Source organism: Herpailurus yagouaroundi, unplaced genomic scaffold (genome assembly GCF_014898765.1).
Source record: "Herpailurus yagouaroundi ecotype Mexico unplaced genomic scaffold, PumYag 100, whole genome shotgun sequence".
NCBI lineage: Eukaryota > Metazoa > Chordata > Mammalia > Carnivora > Felidae > Herpailurus > Herpailurus yagouaroundi.
The window spans coordinates 72,637,586-72,654,394 of record NW_024412391.1 but is presented as its reverse complement, the minus strand read 5'-3'; the positions used below and the strand labels follow the sequence as shown (position 1 = coordinate 72,654,394).

Sequence of the window (16,809 nt, the reverse complement as noted above, 5' to 3'; positions counted from 1 at the left end):
ATAAAATCACCAAATATTCCTTAACACACACATAGTCAATTACACGAAGACTAATTAACCAAATTAAATCAGTCTTGTTTTTTAGTCACAGCTATGAAATGCCAAGTTGTAATTTTAGGACAGAAAACCCTTTTTCCACTTTTAAATCATATTAAGTGCTTGCTTATATGTCTCACAGTTAACAGCCTGATTGGTGTATTAATTTCTATTTTTTTATAACCTGTTTGATTCTTTTATAGCAATAAATAAGCAAACTGTATGTAAATTGAACGAGGCCAACAGCTTTAAAAATGGAAATGGTGGCTCTGTAACTCTATTCCTCTGTTTCTGTTTTCCAAATATTTTTGAAGGGAATAATCAAATTAATTAGCTGTAAAAACTTTTATTCCTGCAACTCAGCAGAGAACCACTGCTTTTACACACTCCTTCCATATTAACATCCAGTGTATTCTGGTGAAGCTGTATGTCATTGTACTTTAGTCCTCTGGATATGGCATCAGTTCCTGATGGCCGTGATGATTTATCGTTAAGGTGGAAGTACCAAAATACCATACTATCTGAGTGAAACACAGTCTTTCCCCAGGAGCACGCACACACACACACACACACACACACACACACACACACATATAAATAAATATGCATATACATATATGTAAATATGTATATATGTATACATATATAAATACATAAACGCATATGCACACATATTAATACAACATATAATACATTTTAATATGTATATAATATGTATATGGCACATACTCTGTAATATATGTAAAGAAAAGACTCAGCACATGTACACATATACATATATAGCATGCATGTGTACATGTACGTGTATTGTGACATTTGCCCTCTCATCTCCAGTTTGAAATGGAATGGTCCTGTAACACAAGGTCTGCAGTAAGTAAATGAAGCACGGAAAGGTTTCAGGTACAAATGAGAGAGGAAGGTCAGTGGAATAACTGAGTACCTGCTTCAGTAAAATTTGAAGCAAACCTTTATCCTTGCCCTGCCCAGTATTTTACCTTTTTCCTTAGGCTAACTTGAGTTCAGTTTATGCAATTTTCATCCAAAGGGTTTCCTTGACTTTCTCAGCTAGACAGGCACGCACTATCAGAGTTGTGAACAATTTACAGCCCTCTATTACTCTACTTTTTCTTTCTGCTCAAGACAGAATGTCAGAATAGAAGCAAAAGGGTTATTATTATAGGCTTAACCTAAATGTGTTCTGATTTACTTTAAAGAAAATCATTTGCAAAGTTTGCTCCTTTAACAAATATCAAATTACTTGAAATTCACCTCCAACTAATTATGACCCATCAGCGTATCCACACTACTCCCGAGAATTGCAGTGCCACCTCAAGGAAAACGAATGGTTCTAATTTGCTACTCACACATATGGCTGATCATTGAGCAACCTCAGAGTGACTCCTCCTGTGAATGAAATGAACCTTTCTGCACAACTAGTAGAAGGCTTTTCTTACTCTCACTGTTCTTTGCTCCTTTCCTTTCCTTTCCTTTCCCTTCCCTTCCCTTCCCTTCCCTTCCTTTCCTTTCCTTTCCTTTTCTTTCCTTTCCCTTTCTTTCCCTTCCCTTCCCTCCCTTTCCCTTTCCCTTACTCTTCCTCTTCCTCTTCCCCTTCTCTCTCCTCTCCTCTCCTCCCCTTTCCTCACTCCCCCTCCCCTTCCCTTCTCTTTCCTCCCCTCCACACCCATTCTCTCTCTCTTTGGAAATTCTCCCTCCTTCTGGCATCCTGGAACAATAAATAGCCTAAAATTGTCAACTGGCAAAAAAAAAAAAAATATATATATATATATATATATATATATATATATATATATACACACACACACACAAACACACAAATATACATACATACATATATATACATATATATACACACATACATATATGTCTATACACACACACACACACACGCCAGATTATTTAGCAATCTTTATTATCCCAAAGAACTAGAACCACTCTGTTCCTAGTATATCTGATTTGGTTTAATTGTTGGAGTTAAAATACTAATTATTTGATATATAACTTTAAAAATGTATGTTAATAAAAACCTAAGAAGTGAAATATAGATTTGAAGTAGTTTATCATGGACACGATATTCATGTCATTAGTTCATATAAACCCTGATCAAAACTGGGCCAGATAGAAACATCTGTACTGATGGAGATGGGAATTATGTGAGGTTGGCCTTTTAGCATCAAAGAGATTTTACAGCTTCTAGGGACCTAGGAGATAATATAGTCAAACTCTCCAATTTTAAGGATAATTGAATTTAAATCAAGAGAGGTTAAGGGAATTATATTAAAAAAAAAACAGCTAATTGATGGCAGAGCACAGATTAAAATCGGGGTCACCTATCTTGCAAGTCAAACATTTGCCTCGGTAACATGTTCCATGTTAGCCTAAAATAAAGGTAATGAAATAAACATTATATTATTATTTTTATTTACTATGATTATTTAAGTTTGCATAAGCAACTACCCATGTAGTATATTACTTCCTTTCAAAAAAGTTGGTCGTTTGATATTTCATTGCGTTTGACTCTGTGGCAGAAATTACTTTTGGCTAAAATACTGACGTTAGTGTCTTTAGAAATACGCACGATTCTGTGCATATTCCACGGAATATATGAACAGATTATAGTAATTATTTTATAATAGAAAGTAACTTTTTGAAAGAAGCTTCATTTAACTGCTGAAAATAAGGATAAAGCATTTTCTTTACGATGAATTCACATTGGTTCAAGGCAAAAAATATTTTTCTCTCCTACAAAACTTGTTGAGCAAGCATAGCTTAAAGCGGGGACATTTAGATGGAGAATATGATTTGGTATCCCCCTGAGGTAAGATCAATTTTCAAAGGATTAAGCTTGGAAATCTTCTCAAATGATTTACCTGCTTGTCTGGTCGGTCACAACAGTTGAGGTGGCACTGAGCCTTGTTTTCCTTTTCAACCTGGGTGGGCTTAATTCTGTGAACCAGGTACAGAAAATTTTGTGAATTATTTTCCATTCAAAATCTGCTCTTGGCATGATGGAAACTAAAGACTGAAACACCTGTGTACCAAATACAAACAGCTGTGTGCCTTACAGACCCTCTGCGGGGTATACCACATCCAGACCTTTATTTGACCTGCTGTAAGAGTGGAAGCAAGGGGAGAGTGAACTAAGGGAAGATGACAAAACTGAGAACTAAATCCCGCGCCCCCCCCCCCCCCCTCCAGTTAGTCCCAGCAAGTTTGAAGGGCTCTGTTCTTTAGGATCTAGTTTGCTATTCATTGGCTCAGGTCACAATCCTTTTTAAAATTTTTAAATTTAAAATTTTATTTTTTTATCCTTATGTACATCCATCTTTTATTGATTTGACTTGCTTTCTTGATTGGTAAATCTCAGGGACACATTAGGATTGCGGTTTTTGTTTGTTTGTTTGTTTGGCTTTTTTTTTTTTGAGAAGAAAGGAATAAAAGGAAAACAGCTACAAATTTTAAAGTTTTTAAAAAATTAATTAAAAAGAAGCACAATTTAGTCCCACCTGGGTGGCTCAGTTGGTTAAGTGTATAACTCGATTTTGGCTCAGGTCATGATCTCACGGTTCATGGGATGGAGCCCCAAGTCAAGCTCTGCACTGACAGCATGGAGCTTGCTTGGGATTCTCTCTCTCTCTCTCTCTCTCTCTCTCTCTCTCTCACTCTCTGCTCCTCCCCCACTTGCATGCACTCTCTCTCTCTCTCAAAATAAACAAATATTAAAACATTTTTAAAACATAAGCACAATCTATAGACAGAAATTGTGTGTCACGAGCTCTAGCAACACACCCATTTCTCTTTTTTTTTATTTATTTTTTATTTTTTTATTTATATATGAAATTTATTGTCAAATTGGTTTCCATACAACACCCAGTGCTCATCCCAAAAGGTGCCCTCCTCAATACCCATCACCCACCCTCTCCTCCCTCCCACCCCCCATCAACCCTCAGTTTGCTCTCAGTTCTCAACAGTCTCTTATGCTTTGGCTCTCTCCCACTCTAACCTCTTTTTTTTTTTTTTTTCCTTCCCCTCCCCCATGGGTTCCTGTTAAGTTTCTCAGGATCCACATAAGAGTGAAACTATATGGTATCTGTCTTTCTCTGTATGGCTTATTTCACTTAGCATCACACTCTCCAGTTCCATCCACGTTGCTACAAAAGGCCATATTTCATTTTTTCTCATTGCCACGTAGTATTCCATAGTGTATATAAACCACAATTTCTTTATCCATTCATCAGTTGATGGACATTTAGGCTCTTTCCATAATTTGGCTATAACACACCCATTTCTACAAAATGGAACTTTCAGGTAGGTTAGTTCTCTTAATCCCTGAGGTAGGCTGCTTCACTTGGTGAATAGGCTGCTTTTGTCATATTAGTAGGACCGAATTTCTCTGATTCTATCACTCACACTTCTGAGGCAATTTGCTATAATGGGATAAACTGAAGAATCATTAAGACATAATCTTTTGTAAGACACACATATGGACTATACGTTGTAGACAATACCATCTTTCTTCCTAATCTCATTCTGGTTTCTTCTCTCCTTTTTCTCTTTCTCTCTTTGTTTACTTTTTAGTTACCTCCTCTGAAGTGCAGTGATTTCAAAGACACAGATGCACACCCATTTGAAGCCATTAAAATAATGGACCCACAAAGCAAAAGTGGTTCAGCAGTTTCAACCCTGGTCAGAATTAAAACTTGTGGATGATCACATTCACTAAAGAAACATCAATGTGAATAAAGGAAAAAGCAGATCGTCCACCTCCTAAAGGCAGTTTATCTGGTTTTTGAGTATTACTAGAAACTCATTTTGCCAAATGACCAGGTAATTCTGGTACCTGGGCAGATACTTCCAACATAATCATAAACAAACTTACACAAGCCACTGACTGTCCTTTATTTTGCAACCATGACCCTCACCCCTAACCTTAATCATGGAAGATACAGGATGGCCTGGTGGAGTGGGCTCAAAACTGTCAACACTCTTCAAAGGTTATGTCACACTGAAATCCAGCCAGAAAGATCATCCTCAGAAATTCAGGAACATACACCACCAAAGATGCAAATATTATGATTATAATATAATGCTTCTCATAGTGCAACCTTTGTCCTTGATGTGAGGTAATAATATGTTATACCTCAGTACTCCCTTTAATTACTAAATGTGATTACTTAGTCTATTTGTTTGTCATTGTCTTTCTCACCAATTTATAACCTTCTTTAAGGCAGGTACTACGTCTGTCCTGTTGAAAGATAAACCCAGAGTTCTCGGCACCTTGGCTGCCACAGCGTGGATAATTGATGGAATTTATGAATAAAATAACTAAAACAAAACAAAATTTAATTATCTTGGTAAAGTGATAGTATAGTTTATGTCGATAGGGCCATTTCAACTGGTCACACAAAAAACCAACAGCCAAAGAAAAATTAGAACGTATGAAAAGAAACAAGACATAGGCATGATAATTTCACACGCACCTGTTGTTGATTTTATGGAATCCAAAATATTTTGGGGGGAGACAATTAAAGACATAATTCTTTTAGATGTTTGTCACTTTACTAGTTTGTTAACCCAACTATTTGTAATCACTTATTATTATCACATATAATGGGCTCTTTGTATCCATCATTATCAGTAATTAATACTAGAGTCAGCTGAGAAATAAAAGTAATAGAATAACTATATTTATTATTCAATTCAAATAGGTTAAGTGACTTTGGCTAAAATCACTTGGTTTGAGGAAGTAGGCAAGACAATAAAATCGTATTGGTAATAACATCTTGGGACATTTTTAAATATCATTTTCCTTCACCAATACTACTTATTGGCTTTATTTTATTCTTCAAGCTGTATCACTCATATCGATTGTAAATGAGACTAGATTACAAAGTCCAGCGCTGAAAGATATTTTCCCACACTTCCACCAAGTTAACCATAGTACGGGCAGGTCAGATTACACCATTATCTCTGAGCATCTGGAAAACTTATACTATTTGGTCCCCAGGCACCAACAAGAAATTCTTTAGGGAATTTTCTGTTTTTCTAGCTCAGCTTTTTTTTTTCACCATAAGAAATAAATAATAATCCTGAGCTGAGATGTAAATGCAGTTATTTTCCGACAGTATATTATATCATCCAAATGGCAACAATGTTGGTTTTCAACACTATACTTCTGAGGGTATGTCTATCCATTTCATAAATATTCACTATGGCTAAAATTCATATATATATGTAGATATATATGCATATATAGAGAGAAAGATAGATAGATAGATAGATAGATAGATAGATATGTATCTATATCCATGTATCCATCCTAGCCTTGGTAAAATCACAGGTTTCATATCTGAGAATATCACAATATTGTTTGTCAGGTTCTTTGTTAACCAGGCTTTTGCCAATGCATTGATATAGGAATGAAAACAACAATGCTATTTTAGACAGAGGAAGGCTCAATTAACTGAGCAAGGGAAATTGGAATTCAACTAAAATTAAAGAAAATGCTTTACTAATACTACCTAATATGTATCTTTTCTTTAAACTTAGGTATTCATATCAAGGCCAACAGCATCCTAAAAACAGTGGTATGCCAGCAATATTCCTCCATTCTGGTAATTTCCAAATATTTTCTGTGGTATACCAGTTTCCTGGAATACTAATCAGATGTTACTCACAGTAAAGTTTCTGAAATTTAATCTGCTTCAGTAATGATGAAATAAAGAAAGTTAAGCAACCAATTTGGCTACTGCAAGAAGTTCTAAGACCATTAAGTATGTGAATGTGCAGTGTGAATTTTAGGACAGTAGTAAAGCGTGAAGGTTTTCTTCCATTTACTTGAAAGTGGTATCTTTTCTCCCCAGCATATTGGAAAAATGAGTATTCCAAAGAACACACTTTGAGAAAACTTGCCCCATCATTATGTGAAAAATACCAAAAATCTGGTGCTAAGGGAGCAACTGCATAGGACTGGACTTCTCTAAGTAGAAAAGACACACCTGCAATTTAAAGTTTCGATGGCATTCCCTGCCAAATGCCTGCTATATTTGATAGGCAGTGTGTCCTGCCTCACACCTTTTTCTCTGCCGTGGAGAGTCATGTGTGACAGAGAAGCTTCCGCTTCTTTGGTTTCCACATAGGAGGGGCATTCAATTGCTGGTTCGGTTGACCCCTCCCAAGTGCCTTACCTGTCTCATTCTATGGGTTACACACATTTCATCACTCATTCCCCAAAGTCTGTTAATCCTAGTTCTCTTTCATTTAAGTAAAAAGTAACAGTATATATATACATGAAATGGAAAAGAACAACTGTATAAGTTTTATTTCCTTAATACAGACGCTTAGAACTCAAAAAGGATTTCAGAGATTCTATGAACATCTCTTAATTTAGAGGGGGGGGCCCATTTTTAACCATTTCAATGTTAATTTTTGCCTTAATTTTAATTTTTTGGCTTACAACCTAAGTATTTCCATTTCCAGAGTACCTTTAACTTCTCCCAGGTGAACGGAAGTGGATGATCCACTTTACAGTTGGCAAATTTGCCTTCAAGGCTTTACAGGACACTCTTACTCAGCTCGGTTAAGTGGCTTCCTCCTGTTGATTCTGCTTTTCCTTCGGTCAGTAAACAATGTGCTGTGCAGGAAAGGCCTCAGAAATTCCTAACAATTATTTCCCCCTCTTCCCACAATTAGGGAGCAGAGAGAGGAGAGAGAGGAGAGAAAAATACACAGTTCTGCTTAGACTGTCACTTTGCATCAGTCTGAGAGGGAACACATATTCCTGGCCTGAAAGGGGCTGCCGGGAATAATTAAGCACGGGGCTAAGAGTGAACCTGGGAAACATTCCAGGTTTTCACAAGTCAGGTCTTCACTGTGCAATCTCTAACATAACAAAAAAAATCTTTTTTACAAGAATATATGGTCATTCATTTTAAAATCATGTACATGTACTGTACTTATACATTACACATACTATAAAACACCCAAAAGACAAATGTTAAGTTCACGTGATAAACAGGGTGACCAAATGATTTCTTTTCCAAACAGTGTCTCTTTTTAGAACAAAAGGGGCTGCTATCAATAATTATATTGAGACAACTGTTGCAAATTGGAACTCCCCAAGGCAAAGCCGAATGGAGGAAATGTCTAACAAAGAAGATTAAATTAAAAATATTTCAAATGTCTTACTAATCATACAGGCTTTATACTATTATCAGGTAATATCTCAAAACACAATATACACTAGGGGCTAAATTCACCATTAACTATAAGAATATTAATCTATATTTCAAGTAGATATTTTGATCTTACAGCTTTCACCTTACTGTTTAGTAAGTCTGACTATATCATCATCATTTTTCTTTTGCTTATAATTGAGACTAAAGAAGAGTTTCTGTAAGAATTAAAATGGTTATCTCTGCTACTTTTTATTTTGCTTTGTGTTCTTGTTTTTGCAAAAAAAAATATTTTATAGTCTCCACTTTGTTAGTTTAATTATTGCTAGGAAACATAATAAATAATAAAATCCATAAACCTACTTACCAGGGACATTTACTGTATGTTTGTTCCCCTTTGTGGAACTTTAATTCTTACCTCAAAGTACCAGATATTAATAACATGAGACAATCTGACATTTGGACAAAATAAAAATGCCAGTGTGAATATAATTTAACACATATGTAAAGTTTTATTTACTTTATAGGGTTATTTTTTGTTTGTTTATTTATTTTGAGACACAGAGAGACAGAGAGAGAGAGAGAGAGGGAGAGGGAACACCTGAGCAAGCACAAGTGGGGGAGGGAGAGAGAAAGGAAGAGAAAGAATCCCAAGCAGGCTCCACACTGTCAGTGCAGAGCCCAATACAGTGATCAATCTCATGACGGTGAGATCATGACCTGAGCTGAAATCATGAGTCAGATGCTTAACTGACCGAGCCATCCAGGTGCCCCTACTTTGTAGTTTTAGAAGAAAACTACTATGAATAATAGTTCCAATCTTTCTGAATTCCAATAGCATGTGTCTTCTGTACTGCTTGGGATGCACATACCTACATTAAAGCTGGTAATCTAGAACAGTGCTTCATCAACTGTCATGTGCATACAAGTATCTGAAGTTCTTAGGAAAATACAGATTTTGATTTAGTTGATCTGGACTGTGGCCAAGGATTCTATATTTCTACCAACTTCCCAAGTGTTGCTGGTCTAAGGACCACACTTTAAGTAGCAAGACCCCTAGACCTAGACTCTGTTTAACACAGTATCCACTAGGCACATGTGACTATTGAGCATTTGAAATGGAGCTAATCTAAGATTGAGAATGACTATGTAATTCTGAAATGTAAAATAAATACCAGATTTCAAAGGCAGTATAAAAAAGAATGTAAAATAATTAATTAACACTGTTTTTAATGTTTATTTTTTGAGAGAGAGAGAGAGAGAGAGAGAGAGAGAGAGAGAGAACAGAGTATGAGTCAGAGAGAGGCAGGGAGAGAGGGAGACACAGAATTTCAAGCAGGCTCCAGGCTCTGACCTGTCAGCATACAGCCCGACATGGGGCTGGAACTCACAAACCACGAGATCATGACCTGAGCTGAAGTCAGATGCTTAACCAACTGAGCCACCCAGGTGCCCAAGTTCATTAATAATTTTAACACTAATGATAAGAAGTAACAATTTTGGCCCTAATTGTGTATCAGTGGGTTTTTTAAAATTTTTTTTAATGTTTATTTATTTTTGAGACAGAGAGTGACAGAGCATGAACGGGGGAGGGTCAGAAAGAGAGGGAGACACAGAATCCGAAGCAGGCTCCAGGCTCTGAGCTGTCCTCAAACAGCCCGACGTGGGGCTCGAACCCACGAACCAAGAGACCATGACTTGGCTGAAGTCGGACGCTCAACTGACTGAGCCACCCAGACGCCCCACATATCAGTGGTTTTTAATGTAGAGTATACATATATTCATGATTTTTAATATGAATACTAGAAAATTTTAAATTATTTGTGTAGTTCACATCATATTTCCATTGGATGCTGTAGCTCAAGATCACAAAACTAAGTCCTGATCATGTAAAGTAATAGTGAAAACCTTCAATGCTTCATTAATATTTCCAGATTTGTCTTTTGCCACTCCCCATTCCATGCCCAAAGTCTCAGCTATATGATGTGATTTAGCATTCATTCATAATCTCTTCTTTCATTTACTTGTTTATTCAGTATTGGATGTCTACAGTGAACCAGGCAACACTAGTAAGTAATGAGAGAAAATAATAGATATGGCCTGGCTTCACTGAACATATTATCTCTAACTTTTCTTATTTCAAAGAGGAAAATTCCTCTAATCTCTTACATCACTCTCTCTCTCTTTCTCTTTATTTTTTGAAAGTACTTGCTGGCTCATTAAAGCTATATTTCTATAGTGTTTTCCATGTATTTCACATAAAGCATTCCCTGTTATGTTTAATATATACTGTATTAACTGTATGTTTTTCCAAATACAGATTATTAATTGTTTGATGGTATGTTTTAATAATCTTATTTTCCATTGAAAGCACAATTTCCAGTATACAATAGGTAATTAGGAAACAAATTTTTGAGTGGATTCATTATTTCACAAGTAAGATGGTAAGATTTTTAAACATCAGTCACTTCCACAATCTAATGTAATTTAATTTTTTTTTGATTTATTTATTTTTGATAGACAGAGAGAGACAGACCACAAGTGGGGGAGGTGCAGAGAGAGAAGGAGGCACAGAATCAGAAGCAGGCTCCAGGCTCTGAGCTGTCAGCACAGAGCCCGACAGGGGTGGGGGGGGAGGTGCTCGAACTCACAAACTGCGAAGATCGTGACCTGAGCCGAAGTCGGATGCTTAACCGACTGAGCCACCCAGGCACCCCAATCTAATTTTATTTATTTATTTATTTATTTATTTATTTATTTATTTTAACATTTATTTATTTTTGGGACAGAGAGAGACAGAGCATGAACGGGGAGGGGCAGAGAGAGAGGGAGACACAGAATCGGAAACAGGCTCCAGGCTCTGAGCCATCAGCCCAGAGCCTGACGTGGGGCTCGAACTCACGGACCGCGAGATCTTGACCTGGCTGAAGTTGGACGTTTAACCAACTGCGCCACCCAGGCGCCCCCCCAATCTAATTTTAAAAATCAATGATTAATTTAATTTCACTGCCATTTGCCATGGTTCACTCTAGCCCTCCTTCTGTTATAAATATCTTATGTAGCAATGTACTGTCAAGCTCAGCAGATTTAAAATCAATTCAGCAAAATTTGAGCCGTACTTGATGATCGTATTAGACTTTCAGCAATTAATTTAATCTTCTTGAAAACTGATCTTCTCATTAGTGACATGGTTTTTAATTACTACTGCATGTTTTTGTTGAAAAGATTGAAAGATTCAAATCATGAAATAGTGCCCAGTTTGTAGTAATGCTTCAATAAATATGAAATCTAACTGGTTAAGTCTTAGTCATTTTATTTCCTTTTTAGTAACTAAATGTAAAATAATGTTTGGTAGGCAAAGCCTTAGACTGCCTTCACGTTGTGGCTAAAATGTATAGATTTACATTCACATAAACATGCTGCTTTGTCAGGTAGTATCATTGCCTTCTACCTCAATTATTTCATGTGTAAAATGAGGGGATTGGAAAAATTACATCTTTCTACAGTTAAAAGTCAATGAATATTTGGAGATGATGATAAAGTCTTGAAATAAATTAGCAAAACAAAACTTTTTAATTATTTTATTTCTTTTTTTCCTTCCCCTTTTCTCATTTCAGTCCAAAAGTCATTGCACAGCCACAACTAATAATAGACTAAAATCGAATCTATTCTATAGATCTTACGGACATTAAAAAGATACTAAAGGAATACCATGAACAACTTTATGCCCACACATTTTAAAACCTAGATGAAATGAGAAAATTCCTCAAAAGGTATAATTTACCAAAGATCACACAAGAAATGTACTGTGTGAAAGGGCCATGTTAAAGAAATTTAATCAATAACTAATAAATTTCTAAAACAGAAAGCACCAGGCCCAAATGGATTCCATCATGACTTCTATTAAACTTTTAAGGAAGAAATTATACCAGTTTTCTATAATCTCTTTCACAGGATACAAGCAGAAGGAATACTTCCTAAGTCATCCTATGAGTCCAGCATTTCCTTAATACCAAACTAGACAAAAAATTACAAGTAAATAATATTCATAGATGCAAAAATCTTCAACAAAATAATAGCAAATCAAATCCAACAAGGTATAAAATAAATTACATACCACAATCCAGTGAAAATTACTCCAGGTACGCAAGGCTGATTCAACATTCAAAAATCAATCAGTGTAATCCATCACATAAACAGGCTAAAGAAGAAAAACAACATGGTTGTGTCCATAGATGCAAAATAAGCCTTTGTCAAAATCCAACATCCATTCATGATAAAAGACAAAAACAAAACAAAACAAAAAGCTTTCAGTAAATTAGGAAGAGTGGGGAACTTCTTCAATGTAATATAGAATTTGTAGAAAAAAATTACAGTGAACATCATACTTAGTGGTGAGAAATTCAAAGTTTTATCTATATAGCAAATCCAAAAAAATCAACAAGAAAACTCCTGGAACTAAAAAGTTATAGCAAAGTTGCAGGATACAAGATTAATAAACAAAAGTCAATCTTTTTCCTTTATACCAACGAACAAGTGGAATTTGAAATTAAACACAATATCATTTAGCACCAAGTGAAATGAAATACTTAGATATAAATCTAATGAAGTTCGTACAATATCTGAGAAAAACTACAAAACTCTGATGAATGAAATCAAAGAAGAACTAAATAAGTGAAGAGATATTCTATATTCATGGAGAAGTAGACTCAATATTGTCAGGATGTCAGTGGATCTACAAACTCAATTGAATCCCAGTCAAAATCCCAGCAATTTATTTTGCAGATATAAAACTGATTCTAAAGTTTATATAGGGAGGCAAAAGACCCAGAAAAGCTAACACAATATTGAAGGAGAATAACTAAGATGGAGGCCTGACACTACCTGATTTTAAGTCTTACTATAAAACTATAGTAACCAAGGGGCTCCTGGGTGACTCAGTTGGTTAAGTGTTCAACTCTTGACTTTGGCTCAGGTCATGATCTCACAGTTCATGAGATCAAGGTCCTTGTTTGGCTCTGTGCTGACAGAGCAGAGCCTGCTTGGGATTCTCTTTATCACTCTCTCTCTCTCTCTCTCTCTCTCTCTCCCCCCCCCCCGCGCGCGCGTGCGCTCTCTCTCTCTCTCTCTCTTAAACAAAAATAAACTTGAAAAAAAAGCTACAATAATCAAGACAGTGTGGTATTGGTAAAATAATAGACAAACAGATGGATGAAATAGAACAGATAGCCCTCCTTACATATGGTCAACTGACTTTTGACAAAGGACGCAAAGCAATACAATGAAGAAAAGATTATCTTTTCAATAAGTGGGGCTGGATTAACCTGACTTCCACATACTCAAAGATGAATTCAGACCAGAATTTACCTGCTTTACAAAAATTAACTGAAAATAGGTCAGAGCCTTAAGTGTAAAAGGCAATGTATAATCCCCTAGAAAATAACACAGGAGCAAACCTAGATGACCTTGGGTATGGCGATTACTTTTTAGACAAAACACCAAAGGTATGATCTTGGTGACTCAGCTATGAACTTTGTAACATATGTTCCACTATGGTGGGGGATGCTGATAATGGGAGAGGCTTTCAATGTATGTGGGGGATGGGAGGTACATGAGAGATCTCTGTACCTTCCCTTCAGTTTCACTGTGAATCTAAAACTTTCCCAAAAAACCAAATTCTTAAAATATTTGACTCTATCAGTATGAAGTCATGTAATATGGAGACATAAATCTAGTTATAGTGTGGACCGAAAGCTGTGTATGTGCATGCATGTGTGTGAATATATCTATTTCTTAGTTCTTTCTGTCCACATAGAGGGACTATGAGTAGCAAAACTCCAATAACAGGAATTACACCTGTCACTCAGATCTTGATTTCTACAGGGAAAGGAACCAGGGCTCCTTGAAGAAAGAGCTAATTTCTGGGCTGCAGCAGAGAAAGTCCTAGAACATTGTGTTGTCCCATTAAGTAACAAAATACTTAAAGAGTGATTTGGACATGTCAAAATGATAGAGGATCTAGCTAAAAGAACTCTCACTGGCCAATTCCAGAAAATTATAGAAATGATTATAATGCACTGAATAAAACTGAATCCATTAGTTCACACTGATATAAACAAATGAATAAATGAATTGGGAGAAGATAACTAATCTTTTGTACAGTAGAATGTCAAGTAATAGATTCATTGGTATAAATAAAATTAGGAAACAGTCATCAATTATCAAAGTAATAATATAGGCAAGAAATAACAATGGTTTCTAAAATTAACAAGCAAAGTGGGATAAGAAAAAGAATATTCATTTAGTCTCAAAGTATCTTTCTGCAAAATACTATTGATCACAAAGAACAAAAGAAATGTAACTTTTTTTTAAAATATTTTTTTAAAGTTTTTATTTATTTTTGAGACAGAGAGAGACAGAGCATGAGCAGGGGAGGGGCAGAGAGAGAGGGAGACACAGAATCTGAAGCAAGCTCCAGGCTCTGAGCTGTCAGCACAGAGCCTGACACGGGGCTTGAACTCACAGACTGTGAGATCATGACCTGAGCTGAAGTCGGATGCTTAACTGACTGAGCCACCCAGGCACCCCAAGAAATGTAACTTTGTAGTGGAGAAACCTGGCAGAGACCACCCTAATCAAGTATTTACCTATAATGGGACATGTCAATAGCATATACTAAATGATAAGATGCAAAAAGGGAGACATCATGCCTGTGGATTCCCATCCAAAATACATAACTTAGGGATTGTCTTGAAGAAACAGTGGACAATCTTGCATTAAGGGACATTCTACAAAATGAATGCCTTGCATATCTTCAAAAATGTCAAGGTTGTGAACGTAAAGGAAAGACTGAGGAACTGCTCGCATTGGAGGAGTTAAGAGTGATGTGACCACTGAGTGCAAGGGATCATGCTGGACAGACTCGGGTGTGATAGATAAGTGCCTGCACTATTGGCAAAAGTGAATAGTGGGTGAAGGGCACATGGCTATTCTTTGTAGTATTTTTGCCATTTTTTGGTAAGTTTGCATTTGTTTTCAAATAAAATTAATTTTAATAAAAAGAGGAAAGCAGGGGCACCTGGGTGGCTCATTCAGTTAGGTGTCTGACTCTTGGTTTTGATTTTGGCTCAGTTATGAGCTCACGGTTCTGGGATTAAGCCCTGTGTTGGGCTCCTCATGGAGCATACAGCCTGCTTCGGATTTTCTCTCTCTCTCTCTCTCTCTCTCTCTCTCTCTCTCTCTCTCTCTCTCTGACACACACACACACACACACACAATAAACTTAAAAAAAAGATGAAAGCAAAACAAAGCAGAGCAAAGTGGGTTTTTTGGACACAGTAAATGTTAATAAACATTTTTTGCACATAGTCAAATGTATCAGAATTTGAAGCCAGTGTGCTCACAGTGAATGTGTGATATTGACCTGCTGCATAACACTCTTAATGCTCCTATTTTTCTCTTTCTTGTGTTGATGAGTAACCTTAAATTTATGTAGCTTATTCCTAATAAAGATCATGTCAGTATTGTCTGACCTTCCAATCTATGTAGATATTCTTTGCTACATATATTCGAGGACATTGTGTGTATAGTCCATCAGCACAAATCACACTGTCTTGAGCTCAGGTACAAGCTCCTTGGGGGAAGGAAGCTTATTGTAAAAGATCACTATATCACTGCAATGAATATTGGAGATAAAGTTAGAGTACGTCCAGATTATGAGCTATGTATTTTTATCAATGTAAAAGTAACACTTGTCCTATTTAATCTTTTTCATTAAAATGTCTATACAGAAATACTAAAATTGTACTCATTTTCTTCTCATTTTAATGACCAGGTAGAGTTTCACCCATAATTTGGCTTCTAATTTTTCTGTTAAAATTTACAAATTTCCATAATATCATGTTTTAGGCATTTCCTCTTTCAAGCAGCCTATCACTGAGTTTAGTTTTTTTTTTTTAACCCCAAATAAGAGAATGTATCTTTAAGATGGATTTTTCCCATTTTACAACTATAACTGATATACTTCTTTCTCCTTTTCTTTAACCTGATGACTCCTTGACATCCCTTTTATTACCGTATGTGGATTATGTTGAATTTGATCTTAAATTCATTGCAATGTAAGAAAACACATGTTATGTTTAAAATTTGCCAGTGAATGTTCCTAAATGTTTCAAAAGCACTTTTTAACCACTGTCATTGTCTCTAATTGTTTAAAGTTTTGTTTCTTGGATAATTCAATTCTTATACAAGGACTATATTCTATTTCCTTCCTGACTTCTCCATTAATATAAGACTCCGACTGGAAGGGTGAGATGGGTATAATGATCATCCATAGAAGTCTGTGGTGCTAAATGGGAAGGCTAGCCCTTGGGTGACCACATAGAGAAAATGGGGAAGTCTGGAGAGAATGCTAAGCATGGTGCATTGCTACTCTCAGAGAGTCACAGGGCAGTTGTGTGGAAGTCAGTTAAGATCTGGAGTTAGTGTGTGACTAACTAATTGGGCATCACACATGAGCTATTCTTGGGTAGGACTGGATAAGAACAGCCTATTCCCTGCTCCAAGAAAACAGGGGAAGACA

The 16,809-nt window shown here is 36.1% G+C and overlaps 1 protein-coding gene across 2 annotated transcripts in view; it reads right to left on the bottom strand.

Moving 5' to 3' along the window:
• SEMA3A (semaphorin 3A) overlaps nucleotides 1-16,809 on the bottom strand; it is a 479,082-nt gene that overhangs the window by 280,586 nt on the left and 181,687 nt on the right. The window contains exon 3 of one of the 2 annotated variants that reach the window (XM_040472793.1): nucleotides 12,346-12,429. The exons of the other annotated variant lie outside the window; for it this stretch is intronic. The gene's annotated coding sequence lies outside the window, so the exon portion shown is untranslated. The remainder of the gene's footprint in view (nucleotides 1-12,345; nucleotides 12,430-16,809) is intronic. 2 annotated transcript variants of the gene reach the window in all.